Source organism: Heterodontus francisci, chromosome 37 (assembly GCF_036365525.1).
Source record: "Heterodontus francisci isolate sHetFra1 chromosome 37, sHetFra1.hap1, whole genome shotgun sequence".
NCBI lineage: Eukaryota > Metazoa > Chordata > Chondrichthyes > Heterodontiformes > Heterodontidae > Heterodontus > Heterodontus francisci.
This window is the reverse complement of record NC_090407.1, coordinates 11,170,502-11,183,736: the sequence shown is the minus strand read 5'-3', so window position 1 is coordinate 11,183,736 and position 13,235 is coordinate 11,170,502. Positions and strand designations below refer to the sequence as shown.

The following is a 13,235-nucleotide window of genomic DNA, read 5'->3' as shown; positions in this document are numbered from 1 at the left end:
TGTAGAAACAAACTAAACAAACTAAAATAAAATAAACAAATAAAAAAGAAAAAATAACTAAAAATAAAAAGGGGCGCCCATCATGCTCTGAAATTATTCAACTCAATGTTCAGTCCAGCAGGCTGTAGTGTGCCTAATCGGTAAATGAGGTGCTGTTCCTCGAGCTTGCGTTGATGTTCGCTGGAACACTGCAGCAATCCCAGGACAGAGATGTGAGCATGAGAGCGGTGGTGGGGGGGGGGTGCGGTTGTTGAAATGGCCAGCAACCAGAAGCTTGGGTCATGCTTACGGACTGAGTGGAGGTGTTCCGCAAAGCGGTTAACCAATCTGCGTTTGATCTCCCCAATGTAGAGGACACCACATTGTGAGCAATGAATACAGTATACTACATTGAAAGAAGTACAAGTATGTCGAACATTCCTTGTTCCAGTCCTACTCAGGCCAACCTCCCCCAACTCTTTTTCCGGTACACTGATGACTGTATTGGTGCCGTTTCCTGCTCCCGCATGGAACTAGAAAACCTTATCAACTTTGCTTCTAATTTCCATCCTTCTCTCACCTTCACATGGTCCATCTCCAACACTTCCCTTCCCTTCCTCGACTTCTCTGTCTCCATCTCTGGGGATAGACTGTCTACTAATATTTATTATAAGCCCACCGACTCCCACAGCTACCTCGACTACACTTCTCCACACCCTGCCTCCTGTAAGGACTCCATTCCATTGTCCCAGTTTCTCCGTCTCCGACGCATCTGCTCTGATGATGCTACCTTCCATGACAGTGCTTCTGATATGTCTTCCTTTTTCCTCAACCGAGGATTCCCCCCCACTGTGACAGGGCCCTCAACAGTGTCCGGCCTATTTCCTATACCTCTACCTTCACCCCTTCCCCTCCCTCCCAGAACCGCAACAGGGTTCCCCTTGTCCTCACTTTCCACCCCACCAGGCTCCACATCCAAAGGATCATCCTCCGCCACTTCTGCCTCATCCAGCGTGATGCCATTACCAAACGCATCTTCCCCTCCCTTCCCCCGTCAGCATTCCAAATGGATCGTTCCCTCTGCGACACCCTCGTCCACTCCTCCATTACCCCACCACCTCGTCCCCTTCCCACAGCACCTTCCCTTGCAATCGCAGGAGGTGTAATACCTGCCCATTTACCTCCCCTCTCCTCACTATCCAAGGCCCCAAACACTCCTTTCAGGTGAAGCAGCGATTTACTTGCACTTCTTTCCCCCCTTTTTATTTTTAGTTATTTTTTTATTTGTTTATTTTATGTTAGTTTAGTTTGTTTAGTTTGTTTCTACTGTGCCTACCCACAGTTTTTTTTAAATGTCTGTGCTTGGAGCCAGGGCTGCTCATTTTACAGTCAATTGACACCCTCTCTGTACGAATGCTTTGTCTTTCACCACACCATTAACATACTGTTTGCCTTTGTTCTATGACCTTCTGGTCAGTTATTCTCTGTGACCTTGTCCTATCAACACCTTCTCTTTTGTTATCTCTTGACCCACCCCCGCTTTACTTGCTTAAAACCTTTTACATTTCTAATATTTGTCAGTTCTGATGAAGGGTCACTGACCTGAAACGTTGACTCTGCTTCTCTCTCCACAGTTGCTGCCAGACCTGCTGAGTATTTCCAGCATTTCTTGTGATAAGAAATAGTCTGGTTTGGATTAGAGTCCAGAACAAGTAAAAATAATACACAGTCTGTGGGGTCGGGTAATTCCGTTGTCTTCCGGTTGAAGTTGTGATCTTGAAGTCTCTGGCTGGTTGAAGTGCATTTTGTGACTGACTTACCTGGTTCTTGGAGATTGAGTTATAGGTGGCTTTCCTCCCCGGAGTCTCTGGATCGCAGATAGGTTTCAAATTTGCGATGTTATCTGGAGAGAGACAGAGAGGCAATGTTATCTGGAGAGAGAGAGAGAGAGGGAAAGAGGGAGAAAGAAAGAAAGAGACAGAGAGAGAGAGAGAGACAGACAGACAGAGACACAGAGGGAAAGAGAGAGACAGGGAGAGGGAGATAGAAAGAGAGAGAGACACAGACACACACACACACACACACACAGCCCCCCACTGGGTCTTGTCTGTTAAAGTTTGTCTGCTTTCAAGTCTTGGGCGCTTGTCCTTTTGCAAAAGACTGCTAGTTTTTGCACAGATGGGGAGGTGGTCATAAGATTGTCCAGTGTCCTCGTTTAATTATATTCAAGTCTAGGTATTTTCAGTCTCTCCTGGGTCTCATTGTTTCAACGTTCACCCCCTGGTGGTATGACTCCGCTACTAATGTTCCAAGATGGCTTTGAATGTTTTACCATTAGAAGTAAAGCTGTTAGCTGATTCCAAATTCATGAGGCATTGTCCTGGATGGAACAATTCCATGTCCTGGAATGTCAGGTATTTCAATGCAAATTGTGGTGGCTATCTTGGTTGCCAGCTTTTTAAACATTTAATGTAGGTTTCCAACTGATGAATTATAAATCCTTATTTGGTGTAGCGTGTTTTCTTGACAGCAGAAATAAATTACTCCTTTTTATTCTTTTGACACTTTTAAGGTGCGACTTCTGAAATAGCATGGGCAAATGTTAAACACAAAACATTTTCTATATCTCATATAAAAATATGGATAAAAAGTGAAACTTTTGAGACTGCAGTTTTTCCAACCCCTCTTTTTTTGCTGTTTATAAATGTGACGATCTGGAATGCGCAGTATGTTTTTATAAATCCAATTACCAGATCTGAACTTAAACACTTGTAAGACTACTGGTAGTTCCACAGAACTTGAGGCTTTCTGAGCCACCCATTCAAATTATTTAGCTCTATGTGAACCAGGTGTCATTTTCATTCCAATAGAATCACATGCAGGTGACATGATGATGTATTCATAATACATACAAAATTATTTAAATTGTGCATCAATTCATAGTTTATCAAGTCTTTTGTAGCAGTCCATTTCAAAGTAGCAAGATTCTACTCCCATTACTTATAATTTTTCTTCCTGTTACAAGAGTTTTGATTTTGTAATAAAAACTTAGAATTCTGTGTGTTTATAAAAACTGAGGAAAGGATTTTTCTGTTGCTGAAACTTGGTGGGTTTGGACTGAGTGAAATACACAGACTGCCAGACACCTGTTCCAAACAGGGGAATGACAGGTCAAGATTTATGATTGTCATGTGACTTGATTGTTGAAGTTAGTTTCACTTTTGGATTGAAAAGGACCAGTGAGTTGAACAAGGAGCAGGCTTTTGAATTTGGCTGTGACCTGCCTGCAGACTAGAGAAAAAGACCTCTCTCTGTAAAGGGAACCTGCATCTCTTGAAAAGAAATTCTGCATTTGAAAGGTGGCAGATTCCTGCTGCCTCCTATCTCTGAGGAATTCCTGCATCCAGTGAGGGTCTTGTTGCCTCCTTTGTTTTGGGAAACCCTGGAACCTGCAGAAATATTCTACTGATGTGTTGCTACTACGAGTCCTGAGCAGACCGGTTGCTGCACCCCTGCTGAAAGACCTGTGTGACGCCTGCTGCAGACAAATTGACTTGAATGTTTACCCATTACAGACTGTTCATCAACCTCGCCTGGAGAGACTTAAAGTGGCATCTGACTATTCAACTCTGGGACACCTCACCATAACGAAAACATCCTACCAGAACGTGATAAACGCCATCATTTTATTTTTTCCTTTTTATTCCTAAGAACAGCTGTAAACCAAAAATCCTTTTTCACGGTTAACTTTTTTTTAAAAATGAATGTTTGTGCGCATGAGGGCTAGGAAAAATAAGGAAATTTTAAAAAAATCTTAATATATATATAGATTTAATCTTATTGGTAATTAAGACTTATTATTTCTTTTCTATTAAATAATTGATGTTGTTGTTTAAAGAGACCTGCTTTGGTGTGCTTTATTCTGGGAGAACAAATAGAGTGTCTAATTTGGCTATTCTTTGGTAGGTGAAAAACTTTCTTGAAACTTTCTGACCCGTAGAGTAGTGAGACTGAATTAACAGTGCATTACTCCTGCCTTGGTCGTAACATTCCTCATTTCAGAATTTCTATAATGGATGTTCTGATGCTGATTAATGAATAGTGACATTCAGATCAGACATTAGGATTCAATGAATGGAATTGATCCTCAAAGCTGCATCCATTACTTTAAAGCAAACCAACAATTTCAGTTCACTTTTAAAAGTTTAACTTTAATGAATGAGAAAATTCTATTTATTTGATAGTGTGCATAAAAAAGACTATAAAATTGTAAACTTCTGCTACTAGTTTCCACATACTAAGACAGCTGTGTCATGAATGTACATATATCAGTGTGTAGTACTTTAAAAAAATTCACAAAACGAAGTCATGTTTACTGCAGTATTGTGTTTAGCAAACAGTTTCTGCTGTCCCCATAATTTAAGATGCATAAATTCTACACAGCTGCAGAAATCCAGAAGGAAATATCAACTCTTGCTTCTCTTCCAGGAATGCCCACTTTGATGAAGTTCTTTTCTCTCTAATTAGATTTCAAATTTGTCTCTTTAACCTTGTTCACCTTCAATGCTTTCTGTTTTCCCTTCTCCTGTTTTCCCTTCTCCTGTTTGCTGTACTTTCATAAAATCGGTTATATCTGTTACGACCGAGGCGGGAGGAGTGTACTGTTAATGCAGTCCCACTTCTCCACAGGTCACAGCATAGCAATAAATTTTCCCACTTACCAAAACAGCCAATTAGATACTCTATTTGTGCCCAGAATAAAGCACACCAACCAGGTTTCTTTAATAAACAACAAAATTATCCATTTATTATAAAACCAAGTCTTAACCAATAATGAATATATGTGCGAATTGAAATATTAAAGCCCCATATTTTTTATAATCTAGCCCTCACACACACTCACATATATCCAAAATCTGGTTAACCGGGAAAAGGGGGGATTTTTGTTTACAGCTGTTACAAAGAAATAGAAGGGATAAAAAAATAACTTTTACTGAAGAGAAGAGATGGAAGTCTGGTGTTTTGGTGAGGTGTCCCAAAGTCAAATAGTTGGCTCTACTCGGAATTTTTCCAGGCGAGGTTGATGAACAGTCTGTTTTGGGTCGGCATTCAAAAAAATTCAACTGCAGAAGGATTTACAGAGGTCATCCAGCAGGTGTATAGCAACAGATGTCAGTTCTCACACACATTTGATACAAAGTTCATTTGTAGATGCGATGTTTCTGCAAGCATTCAGAATGTCTTCAAAATTACAAGAGGCAACAGTACCACTTCATACAAGCTTTTGTTTTTCAAGTGCAGAATTCTTCAAAGAGAGGTAATAGCTTTCTTCTGAACTCCTGGCAGGTCCATCTCAAATTCCAATTGCCCGCTTTAGTCCAAACTCACTGGCTTTTAACAATTAAAAAATGAAACGACTTTTCCAGGCAAGTCTCATGCTAGTAATAAATTCTCTTATGTCACAACAAAGCATAGCTTTTAGGTCAACCCCCTGTGGTGCTTACTTTAAATCATCTGGTTTCCAGTATTTGTTTGCTGGTCAAAGCCAGGAAGCTCTTGTTGACATTCCTCTTGTTTTCCTTTTTTATATAAAAGCATCCATAAAGTTCAGCTATCTCCAGATGTTTCAATGTCCATGAAATCTTTTTTTTAAGTTTTTAAAAATATAGATTCCCAAGTTTTAACACAAAAAATGAAAATTCTGTAACACGTCACGGAACTGTATTTATTTTCTCCTTGGATTAAAACAGTGTGCCTTTAAGACTTTGTTTGAAAACGGTGTGTCTTTAAAAATGAAGAGGCACAGTGTGCCAGCTGCAACTGTTACCCAGGCAACAGCAAGAGAGATAGGAGGTCACATAGTATAATGTTTCAATTTAACTGCGTAAAAAACAGCTAAAACCAGTTTTGAGAGACACCAGTGAAGCATGCTTACTGAAGGAAAGAGCTGTCTATTTCTCTCAGCAAAAATTCTACAAGGAGCTACAGGCTGAGTTAATTGCCTAAGGAGGAAAAAACCCTTTGAACAGACCATTTGTATTGCTGGAGGTAGCAAAATTCATTTTCTTAACTTCCAAGCAGGAAGTCTTTGCTTCAGGATTGAATCTCTCCTGACTGAATTTGTTTGCTGGAATTCGCAGTAAAGTTTCAACTGAGAGACGTCGGTTTTTAGACCCATTTCTATACTCAGTGTTTAAAGAACTGTTTAATGCCTGCTGCAGCCAAAGTGTTTTGAATGCCTAGCTATTGAAGGACTATTTCATCAAATCTGTGTAGAGACTTCGCGTGCCATTTGATTATTTTTACACTAGGATACCTCATCCATCAGGAACATAACCCACAAAGACTAACAACTCAGTTATTTACTTATTCTTAAGAAACAGCTCATTTTTAAAACATAATTTTTTTAAAAAGAAATCGGTTAAATGTGATTTTTGAATGTGTGTGTGAATGGGGGAGTTAGGTTAAAATAAGTTATAAGGTCTTTAGACAGAGGTATATCTTCATAGTGTTTAAGATTTAGTTTTAATAAATAATTAATTTGCCGTTGTCTAAAGATACCTGTTTTGGTCTGTTTTATTCTGAGGGTTACTAAAATGTTGAATTTGGTTGTTTTCCAGTTGGGTAGGAAAACTTTAATAATATGCCGCGACCTGTGGAGTGATGGAACTGAATTGACAGTGCGTTGCTCCCATCTCGGTCATAACACCCATCTCTATTTTTTTCTAATTCTGCTGAAAAGCCATCAGCCTGAAATGTTAACTTTGTTTCTCTCTCCACTGATGCTGCCTGACCAACTGAGTATTTCTGGCATTTTCTGTTTTTATTTCAGATGCTTACTGAATAGGAGTGTTGCTCCAGCAACAAATTTACATTGTGCCACTAAAAGCCTTATGGTGAATTCACATATTTTGTCAGTAGCCTAAAAAGAAATCAAATTCTATGGTAAAGTGCAAAAATAATTGAACTATTGTTTGTGCCCACTAATCGATAAATTCTTGCAAAGTGTGTGTGTGTGTGTGTTAAATGAGTCAGAACTAGAGTCAAGGGACCAGAAATTTGGTTACATAGCACTCGTTTCACAGTGTCAAATGACCTTCTAAAGTGCCAATGTCGTGGGCAGGAAGTGCATTCTCGTTACAAGCCAGAAGTGTGCCGCACATCACATTGGTAATGGCCAAAATATCTGTGTGCAGTACCCACACCTGAAACTGCTGTCAGGCTCCTTATTTGCATATGCAAAGAACCCAACATCTGTTTGAGATCCCCACAGTAAGACTGGTTTGTCCTGAGGCAGCTGCTTTCCAAAAAACCAGGCTTACATGGGACTGACTGGCATTTTTTAAATGACCTGCCTGTTAGGCCATAACTAACAAAGTAAGTTTTTTTTAAGTACTCCTGCTCCTCCCAACCTCACATTCAAAAGAACACAGGCTCTGCCGGACATTTATCATCCCACCCCCAACTGCCACCGTTTCCCCTTCTTCCCAGCCACTGCAGCCATTCCTGGCCATCACTACCATGCAACCTGGCAGCTCCCCTCTTTATGACTCGATCATCCCCCCTTCCTGATCACTAACCACCAAACCCCCCATCCCTCTCGCTAAACTGAGACTTGATCTTCAATCCCACTTCACCAACATGCTGCTCAATACTCTCCACAGCTCACCAACTCGATGAAACACAGTAGTTGTATTTCTATGTGCCACATCAACTCCATTTGCTGCTACTTCACTTTGCAATGGAACCAGTTAAGAAACAAATGGAGTACTAAGATCATAATTCTCTTTTTAAGAGTTTGTCACTACCTTGCATATCAAGCACAAATTCCTATTTCTCAAGGTCAAGCCCATGACCTACCCTCAGCTTCTTCCAAAGACATTCCATAAAGGTACACTAGAGTGGACTGTATAACAAACCTATAAACTCCCCTTTTCAGCCTCTTCCCATCAATAGAAGTGCTTCACCTGCAATCTCATCTGTTCCCTAATGAACTGCCTAATACAGGAAACGCAATGTCAGGGAACTGTGTGCTAGACCATTGATTGTTAATTTCTATCCTTACTATTAATTACTTATGTTAAGGAATAACTTAAAATCACTTCAGACCATAAGCCATTTATTACAGTCCTTTCATTGTTCCAGAAAAGTTTGGTAAAAGTTTGTACCTTAAGAGAGAAAGAAATGAGGGAATTATATAAATCTAATCAAACATTGTGATTGCTGTTTTTTAAAAAAAACTGACAATCAAATGCTAATCTTTTCAGTAGGGACCAGGTTCTATTTCTAGAAAGGTAAACTAATGAAAGATATCCACTCTAGGCAAGAGAAGCTGGAGGTAAACCCAAGCACAAAAATGTCTGGAATCCATTATTCCTACAACTTACAGAAATATTAATGCACCCTGGCATCAAATTGCATACTTATTAACTCATGCTGATCATACTTTTCTAATTGGTTCACTAAATTTCATACATCTGCTCCTAAGACTGAGAGACTCAGTAGGTTAACCACAAAAATGGAGCATAGGTGTGATCTACACCCATTCAGCAGAGCTGTTAACAATGGGCAAATCCTAATTGTAAGATTTTCAGTCACAAGTCTGTTACATTTTTGAGGCAATTTCCAAAACAAAACACACATTAAAGCAGTAAGCCACATAAATCACAAGAGGACCGCAGAGGACTGCTTATCCATACCCTAATCTAAGACCATTGTCCTATTACCAGTGACGAGGCTGCTCCAAGTCACTGATATTCTTCAGTACATTAGAGCAACAAAGTTGTGCATCCTAGTAACTACAGGAAGAGTTTTCAGCCAGTGACCAATAGCAACCAGGTGGAAAAACTGGCCTTACAACAGGGAAAATGGGTTTTGTCTCTACATCATAAAAGAAGCTGATGCAAATCTCTACTAAAAGAAATTCTCTGCTCCCTACTTTGCCCTCTTGGGCAACCCTCCTCACTTTGTCCAACATTGGTGGCCATGTTTTCAACCACATAGGTCCCATGCTCTGGAATTCCCTCCCTCAACCCTTCTACCTCCCTCTCCTCAAAATTCTATCCCCAGAGCTTTTAATTTTTCTTTCTCCTCCCGGCAGAAAGACTATGATGGGAGCTATAATGCTGACTAATAAATGGCATTATTCATATCAAATACTTGGAAAAAAAGATGAAAGTCAAAGACTTTATATGGCACCTTTCTCGACCACAGGGCATCCCAAAGCACTTTACAGCCAATGAATAATTTTGAAGTAGTCATTGTTGTAATATAGGAAACACGACAGCCAACTTTCACACAGCAAGCTACCATAGAGATTAATTTGATATTGACCAGATAATCTGTAATAGTGGTGTTGATTGAGGACACCGGGGATAACTCCCCACTCTTCTTCAAAATGGAACCATGGAATGGTTCACTTCCACCTGAGAGGATAGACGGGGCTGTGGTTTAATGTCACATCCGAAAGATGGTACCTTTGACAGTGCAGCCCTCCCTCAGTATTGCACTGTAGTGTCAACATCTAGTGGGACTTGAACATACAACCTTCTGACTCAGAGGCAAGCATGCGACCACCGAGTTATGGCTGACATATTTTAGATAAAATTAATGGGAGTTTCTCCTCAAAGTGTTAAAGAAAGTCTATACTTTCAGTTCACTTTCTTTCAAGTTCAAACTTAATGAATATCAAAAAGCAATTTCACTCAGCGTTCAGAAAAAATGAAAGTCTACAAAACTGTAAACTTCTGCTACTGCTTCTACACACTAAAAGAAGACAGTTGAGGTCATTACACTGAAAAAATCCTCTATATTTACATACAAGACCTGTAAAACAAACACGTAATTGAAGTCACTGTTTACTGCAATGGTGTGTTTAGCAAACAAGTTCTGCTGTTCCCATAACCTGTGGTGTGTAAAACGTATACAGGTGCAGAATTTCTGAAGAAAATATCAATCCATACTCCTGCTGGAATGAGTGCTACTCAATTAGTAAATTCACATTATGGCACATTGTTACAACCGAGGAGGGAGGAGTGCATTGTTTATTCCAGTTCCATTTCTCCACAGGTCACAACATATATTTAATTTTTTTTCCACTTACCAATACAGTCAATCATAGACTCTATTTTTATCCCAGTATAAAATGCACCAACCAGGTTTTTTTAAATAAAAAAACAAAATTATCAGTTTATTATAAAACAAGTTATGAAGCACATAGATTGAAATATTAAAGTTCCCCTTTTACCTTAACCCCTCACACTCACACACACATACCAGCTAACCGGAAAAATAAAGGGATTTTGTTTTTAGAGCTCTATTACAGACAATAAGGCACTCGGGCTGAATACTTGCTCATTTTTGAAGAAACAGCAGATGAGATATGTTGTGTTCCAAAACTGGCACACATACAGACACACACTGAAAAAATAAAGAGATTTACTCTTTAGAGTTCCAATACAATAAAAAACAAACAAAGAATACGTTGGCCAAAATACTTGCTAATTCTTGAAAAAACTGTCTGCAATGTTTCAGGCAGCTGCCAGGATTAAAGATGGCACTGCTCAATTTATCACAAAATACAAATTCAACCTGAAAATCCCCTCAATGGCTCCATCCCTCCCACAACAGTTGCCCGCTCCCTCCTGCCATTGCACTTCTCTTTGCCGGTCCTTCCTGCTCCCCACTGCATTCCATTAAGCACTCGCTCCAACCTCGCCGCATCCCCCTCTCCTCAGCCGCCTACTCCAGACCTTGCCACTGTTGCCCACCCCCCCATCCCATTGTACCCCGCTCCTCGCTTCTCGTCCATCCCCCGCCATCCCGCTCTCCGGCCGCTTGCTCCCTGCTTCCCCTAACCCCGCTCTCCGGCCGTTCGCTCCCAGCATCCCCCCTCCTCCCCTCCAGCCGCTAGCTCCAGGCCACACCGTTTCCCTCCTCTCAGCCACTCGCTCCCACATTCGATCCTTCTCTGTTGCCCAAGAAGAGAGGCGGGCCGCGAGGGGTGACAGGGCAACACGGGAGTGAGTGGTCGAGAGGAGAGAAGCGATGCAGTCTGGAGCTAGCAGCTGGAGGGGAGGGGGTGGGGAAAGCGGGGAGCGAGCCGGAGAGCGGGGTGACAGCAGGGGGATGCAGGAAGCGAGGAGTGGGGAACAATCGGCCGAAGGGAGTGGGGAGCAATGGTGAAGTCTGGAGCAAGTGGCTGAGGGGGGGAAGGGGGAGGGGGAGAAAGAGTCAAGACCTGGAGTGAGTGGCCGAGGGGGAGAGCGGCCAGTGAGGTGGGAGTGAACAGCTGAGTGGGGGGAAGTGGGCAGGGGGAGCAAGTGACTGAGAGAAGGCAGTAGCGTGGCAGGGATAGAGTGGGGTGAAGCGGCGATTGAAGTAGGGATGGTGGGAGGGAGTGGGGTATTGTTTGGGTGAATGGAAGCAGCTATTGAGGGGTGAGGATGTCATTGCGTGGTGACACATGCGCGCACTTGCACGCATTCATACTGGCAGGCTGGCAAATGTTTGCACACATTGATGACGGCTGCGATCGTTCTGCGCATGCTCTGCGTTGTCGGGAGTCACTTTGTATGCACTAATACCACTGAGGAACTCCAGCTGCTTTGACTGGGTTCAATTAAGTGGTTTTCCAGCATGTATTGGATTTCTGCTTTTACCTGGGCCAGTCGATTCCTTTTCCAGCGATCTGGGGTGTCAATCAAATAATTTACTTTATCAATTCTCTTGACCACTTTATATGGACCACTGAACCGTGCTTTCAATGGTTCACCCTGTAAAAGCAGTAATACTAACCTCATGCCCTGGTTGAAATGTTCGGGTCCTGGCATGCTTGTCTGCCCATTTCTTCATTGTTGTTTGGGAAGCTTTAAGGTGTTCCTGAGCCACTTTGCAAGCTCTCGTGAGCCGTTTCTGGAACACGGATACATAATCTAGTACAGAAGATTCGTCTCTCTGTTCTACAAACCTTTCATTAATTAGTTTTAGAGGACCTCTTATCTCATGTTTGTAATGTCATGCTAGGCCCCCACCTGCCAAGAATAAGGCACATTAATTTGGTCATGAACATTGATTTTATGGAGTGAAGGAAAGACTTGTTAAACAGATCAGCCGTGGCTGGAAAAGACATTTGCATATTAACAGACAGTGTTTGGAAGGACAAAGCAGCCATTCCCTGACACATTCAACCCACAATGGACTTTTGATCACCAGATGTTGAAGGTGTTGGAGCTTGCATTCCCGGTTGACTGCTAAAATGGACAAGTACACAAACGGACATGGTCAAACCAGCTAGTCACATGACTGACCTGCTGGGCAACCTGCGTTTTTTGAATTTGTACAGTTTGGGCAAAAAGTCTGGTTACTCCTGGACTGAGAAGATCTCTCTCCTGTCTGCTCCCATCTCTTTCTCACAAGCCTCTGAATCCACTGAAGACACATGAACCCCAAGAGAGAAAAGTCTCCTACAGCGAACAAGGTTTAAGAAGAATACTGGGCCCCAATGAAAAGCAAGACCTACTTACAATCAAGGACTCTACATTGAGCTCGAAGAACCGTAACAACTCCTCAGATATTGCCTCAAACCTTTCCACTTTATTTTTCTTATCTTTTCTGTCTCTATTTGCATGTGTGTATCGCATTTGCATGCTAGTGTGGGTGCGTCGTGTATCCATAGGCATCAACCGAATTAGAGTTTAAGTTTAATAATTTTCAACTTTTCTTCTTTAAACCTAAGAGAGCCTGTTTGTGCTGGTTTCTTTGTCTTATCCGACCATGACTCATGGCCCTCCTGCCTTGGGCGCTATGGCGTTGGAAGGATGAATGAGAAGGGGCAGAGGCTGCTTGAGTTGTGTACCTATCATAACCTCTGCATCACCAACTCGTTCTTTCACACTAAACCCTGTCACCAGGTTTCATGGAGGCACCCAAGATCGCGTCGTTGGCACCAGCAGGACCTCATTGTCACAAGGCGAGCCGCCTTAAACAGTGTTCAAATCACACGCAGCTTCCACAGTGCGGACTGCGACACCGACCACTCCCTGGTGTGCAGCAAGGTTAGACTCAGACCAAAGAAGTTGCATCATTCCAAGCAGAAGGGCCACCCGCGCATCAACACGAGCAGAATTTCTCACCCACAGCTGTTACAAAAATTTCTAAATTCCCTTGTGTCAGCCCTTCAAAACACTCCCACAGGGGATGCCGAGACCAAGTGGGCCCACATCAGAGACGCCATCTGTGAGTCAGCTTTGACCACC

At 41.9% G+C, this 13,235-nt stretch overlaps 1 protein-coding gene across 28 annotated transcripts in view; it reads right to left on the bottom strand.

Annotated features, from left to right (window-relative positions):
• Positions 1-13,235, bottom strand: part of LOC137352058 (protein polyglycylase TTLL10-like) — a 367,140-nt gene that overhangs the window by 272,640 nt on the left and 81,265 nt on the right. For 9 of the 28 annotated variants that reach the window (XM_068017081.1, XM_068017080.1, XM_068017091.1 and 6 more), the window contains one exon: positions 1,800-1,882. The exons of 17 other annotated variants lie outside the window; for them this stretch is intronic. The gene's annotated coding sequence lies outside the window, so the exon portion shown is untranslated. Of the gene's footprint in view, positions 1-1,799; positions 1,883-11,775; positions 11,893-13,235 lie in introns of all 28 variants that reach the window. 2 more of the 28 variants (XM_068017082.1, XM_068017097.1) reach the window with 2 other exon arrangements.